The sequence below is a fragment of the Schistocerca cancellata genome, chromosome 1 (genome assembly GCF_023864275.1).
Source record: "Schistocerca cancellata isolate TAMUIC-IGC-003103 chromosome 1, iqSchCanc2.1, whole genome shotgun sequence".
Lineage (NCBI taxonomy): Eukaryota > Metazoa > Arthropoda > Insecta > Orthoptera > Acrididae > Schistocerca > Schistocerca cancellata.
In genome coordinates, this window is record NC_064626.1 from 1,271,588,356 (window position 1) to 1,271,593,400 (window position 5,045).

At 44.1% G+C, this 5,045-nt stretch overlaps 2 non-coding genes across 2 annotated transcripts; both read left to right on the plus strand.

The window, feature by feature from the left end:
• The first annotated feature begins 1,862 nt into the window (after positions 1–1,862).
• Trnal-caa (transfer RNA leucine (anticodon CAA)) lies at positions 1,863–1,937 on the plus strand. Its single transcript has one exon. It is a non-coding gene; the product is annotated as a tRNA-Leu (tRNA).
• A 227-nt stretch (positions 1,938–2,164) lies between these two features.
• Positions 2,165–2,238, plus strand: Trnas-cga (transfer RNA serine (anticodon CGA)). Its single transcript has one exon. It is a non-coding gene; the product is annotated as a tRNA-Ser (tRNA).
• The last annotated feature ends 2,807 nt before the right edge of the window (positions 2,239–5,045 follow it).

Consider the following 5,045-nt stretch of genomic DNA (forward strand, 5'->3'; position numbering starts at 1 on the left):
GGCTGTATGGTCATACAACATGCAATGTGTGGTTTTCATGATCAATAAAAAGGGCGGAAATGATGTTTATGTTGATGTATATTCCAATTTTCTGTACAGGTTCCGGAACTCTCGAAACCAAGGCGTTGCAAAACTTTTTTTGATGTGTGTATAACAACAGAACTGAAAACGTCTTTCATGTAAAATTCTACGTCCATATAGGAAATGAAACAGTAATACTGCAGAAAGGAAAATTTGTGGTTATTCCACCTGAATACAACGTAGCAGGAATGCCACTACTTTGAAAAGAGGCAACTTTTCCACAGCTGTATCTTAAGACTGATACACCGGTATTTTTGAAAGAAAATACAGCAAGCCAACACACAAGTATTTTTGATTCAGACTACAAAGAACAGTCATACTTGCAATTTTCAGTTACTGAATTAAAACAATCAGATAATTTGTAGAAATGATAATGGAGGAATGCTATTATTTCCTATTTCATTTGGTAGGTATTACGGGTTTCTTGCTTTGTTTTAGAGGAAGACTTTTCCCCAAGTCTGTGTAGCTGAACACTTAACCGCAGACAAGACGACGAAGCCTACATGAAATTTATTTTTGGCCCTCGTAGTGAGATTGCCCTAATAGCGGGTCATCTGAGGGGCACGTGCGACGAAGAGAGTGTAAGAATTCCAAGATCTTTAGAGAGACCTCAGCAAGAATGCATCTTAGACGTGCTGTTATCGGTTTTACACAATATTCTTACTGTCAGCTTCTGTTGAATAAATATTTTATTTACTTTTGGTGCTTTGCCATTGATGTTCATTACAAAAAAAGGGCGTATGAAAATATACAGTATAAGCTAGCAGTCGATAGTGGTACAGATATCGATACAGTGCCTAGGAATCGAATCTTACGTTTACTCACCTAACCCGGACCCGAGCGCAAGGCAGACGTGCAGAGGCCTCTTCATCCTGGTACGGGAGGGTGGTGGCGCGTTCCGACTTGGCTGGCGGCAGTTGCTCGTGGCCGAGCGCGGCGTGGACAGTCACGCGTCGCAGTGCAGGAAGTATGCGCCAACATTAATAACTGCTGACTGACATTACTTTTGCATGAAATGGGAGAGCTTATAATATTTCATGGAGACTGTACTGAATTAGCAAGCAGTATAGTTGTGGGATAATGTGAATGCTAATATACTGTGAATGAACCTTACACTGAGGTGACAAAAGACATGGGATAGCGACGTGGACAAGCACAGATGGCGGTAGTATCGCGTACATTAGGTGTAGAAGGGCAGTGCTTTGACGGAGCTGTCATTTGTTCTTTGGTGATTCATGTGGAAAATTTTCCTACGTGATTATGGCCGCACGACGGGAATAAAAAGACTTTCAACGCGGAATGGTAGCTGGTGTTCGACACATGGGACGTTCCATTTTGGAAATCATTTAGTAGTTCAGTGTTACGAGATCCATAGCGTTAAGAGTGTTCCGAGAGTAACAAATTACGGGTATTACTCTCACCACGGCATTCTTCACTTAACGACCGAGAGCAGCGACGTTTGCGTATAGTTATAGGTGCTAACAGACAAGCAACACTGCCTGAAATAAATTCAGAAATTAATGTGGGACTGCTACGAACATATACGTTAGAACAGTGCGGTGAAATGTGGCGTTAATGGGCTGTGGTAGCAGACGACCGAGTGCCTTTGTTACCGGCACGACGTCGCCTGCAGCGATTTTGCTGGGCTCGTGACCGTATCGGCTGGACCGTAGACGAATGAAAAAACCGCAGCCTGGTCAGATGAGCCGCTTCTGTTAAGTTTGGAAGGTAGGAGACGAGGTACTGGCAGAAGTACATCTGTGAGGACGGGGCGTGAGTCATGCTTGGGTAGCTCAGTTGGTAGAGCACTTGCCCGCAAAAGGCAAAGGTCCCGAGTTCGAGTCTCGGTCCGGCACACAGTTTTAATGTGCCAGGAAGTTTCATATCAGCGCACACTCCGCTGCAGAGTGAAAATCTCATTCTGGAAACATCCCCCAGGCTGTGGCTAAGCCATGTCTCCGCAATATCCTTTCTTTCAGGAGTGCTAGTTCTGCAAGGTTCGCAGGAGAGCTTCTGTAAAGTTTGGAAGGTAGGAGACGAGGTACTGGCAGAAGTGAAGCTGTGAGGACCGGGCGTGAGTCGTGCTTCGGTAGCTCAGTTGGTAGAGCACTTGCCCGCGAAAGGCAAAGGTCCCGAGTTCGAGTCTCGGTCGGTGCACACAGGTTTAATCTGCCGGGAAGTTTCATATCAGCGCACACTCCGCTGCAGAGTGAAAATCTCATTCTAGGTTAGTGTTCATCACGAACGTGGTTTTGCAGTCAGTGCAATGTTTACAAATGCGGAGTTGGCAGATGCCCATTTGATGTATGGATTAGCACGGGGCAATAACCGTGGCGCAGTACGTTTGTATCGAGACATTTCCAGAACGAAGATGCCCCAATAGGAAGACGTTCGAAGCAACTGATCAGCGTCTTAGGGACACCTGCAATGGACGAGGCAATTCTTCGTGCGGTTGACGATAATCCTAATGTCAGCGTCAGAGAAGTTGCTGCTGTACAAGGTAACGTTGACCACGTCACTGTATGGAGAGTGCTACGGGAGAACCAGTTGTTTCCGTACCATGTACAGCGTGTGCAGGCACTATCAGCAGCTGATTGGCCTCCACGGGTACACTTCTGCGAATGGTTCATCCAACAATGTGTCAATCCTCATTTCAGTGCAAATGTTCTCTTTACGGATGACGCTTCATTCCGACGTGATCAAATTGTAAATTTTCACAATCAACATGTGTGGCCTGACGAGAATCCGCACGCAATTGTGCAATCACGTCATCAACACAGATTTTCTGTGAACGTTTGGGCAGGCATTGTTGGTGATGTCTCGATTGGGCCCGATGTTCTTCCTCCTACGCTCAATGGAGCACGTTATCATGATTTCATACGGGATACTTATTCCACCTGTGCTGCTAGAACATGTGCCTTTACAAGTACGACACAACATGTGATTCATGAACGATGGAGCTCCTGCACATTTCAGTCGAAGTGTTCGTACGCTTCTCAACAACAGATTCGGTGACCGATGGATTGGTAGAGGCGGACCAATTCCATGGCCTCCACGCTCTCCTGACCTCAACCCTCTTGACTTTCATTTATGGGGACATTTGAAAGCTCTTGTCTACGCAACCCCGGTACCAAATCTAGAGAATCTTCGTGCTCGTATTGTGGACGGCTGTGATACAATACGCCATTCTCCAGGGCTGCATCAGCGCATCAGGGATTCCATGCGACGGAGGGTGGATGCATGTATCCTCGCTAACGGAGGACATTTTGAACATTTCCTGCAACAAAGTGTTTGAAGTCACGCTGGTACGTTCTGTTGCTGTGTGTTTCCATTCCATGATTAATGTGATTTGAAGAGAAGTAACAAAATGAGCTCTAACATGGAAAGTAAGCGTTTCCGGACACATGTGCACATAACACATTTTCTTTCTTTGTGTGTGAGGAATGTTTCCTGAAAGTCTGGCCGTACCTTTTTGTAACACCCTGTATAATAAGGTATCCCACGACTTCTGTCAGCTCAGGCGGAACGTTTTACACTAACGCAAACTAAAATGAGAAAGTTTTATTATTATATTTTATTTGTTAGTGAATCAGATAATTGGAGTAGTGTGAGTGAGAGTTAGAGAGAGCGAATTTTACTTAGGCACAAGGTTAGGAACTTTATTACTGTGGTACAGGTACCCCAGGAGTAAAGCTACCCAACAGAGTGCTGTCAGGATCGAGTCAGACGCCAAACCAATACGACAGTAAACTACAGTAGCCAAGAACCGAGATTAATCTAAACCAGGGTGCGACTTCGTAGGTGGATGCCTCTGACAGGACTGAAATGCCAAATCCTTGGATGCAGCCTTATTGAAGGAATAGTTACAGTGAACTCCGTGGGATAGCGCAGAAGTGCTTCAGTCTTCGGATGCAACCGTTACAAGAACATCTTCTGACCACGGAATGTGAATTTAAGAATGCTTTTCAAGAGCGTGTGCCAATGAATAGGATAATGAAGAGGATACAAATGGAGAATAAAAACTGCATTCTCATTCATACATCTGCAAAAGCGAGTCAGCACACCGGACAGAAAGATTTCATCACTCATTGAAGATCAGCAATAAGAAAAAAGTGTGTCCTAACGGGAAAAATAGACATGTGCGATAATAAGGAAGAGGAAACATGACGAAGCAGGCAAATTAAAAGGGAACGCCGGAAATTAATATCGTTACAAATTAAGGTCAAACAACGGGTGCTAATTAAGAGAGCTGTGTGTGTGTGTGTGTGTGTGTGTGTATGTGTGTGTGTGTGCGAGAGAGAGAGATTGTGTTATGGCAAGGCAGTCGTGATTACTTCAGGCAGCTTTGCGAATTAAACCACTGAGCGAATGGGTAGTTAATGTGTGGTATCCAATTACGAATAAGCTGAGCAAAATTTCAGTCGTCACTGCCTGCTGCATTACGTGTCATTAGTAGTGGAAAGGTTGTTTATTTCCTTTTGTAATCATACAATTCAAGACTGCACTGAGTAGTTGGATACTTTACTGTGACGGCTTGCGTGCCCATATACAATTGATTATTTTGTTATGAGTTTGTTTCCATTCTTTAGACCGAGTTTCTCGGATCTTCCGTTTTCCCATCTAGTCATCTTGCCGTTTTTCAACACTACGTTGAAAAAATATCCTGGTTCTGGATACTTTCCATTTTAATCCCTATCAATATTAGATCATTTATAATGTTCCGTACTTCAAGCGGTAAAAAAAAGGAACATTTCGTTGTCTGTCTATTAGTCTGTCTGTTAAGACCCATTTTTCTCGGGGACTGATAGAGGATTCAAATACTAAGGTCTATGATCCCTTCGCGGCATAAAAATGTGAGTTTCTAAGTCAGAGCGATCAAAAGACAGGTCTGTTTATGTCGTAATCACTCACTCGAACCTAGAGATGACCTGTCTATATATACAGTTACATCTGTGTGGAGACCT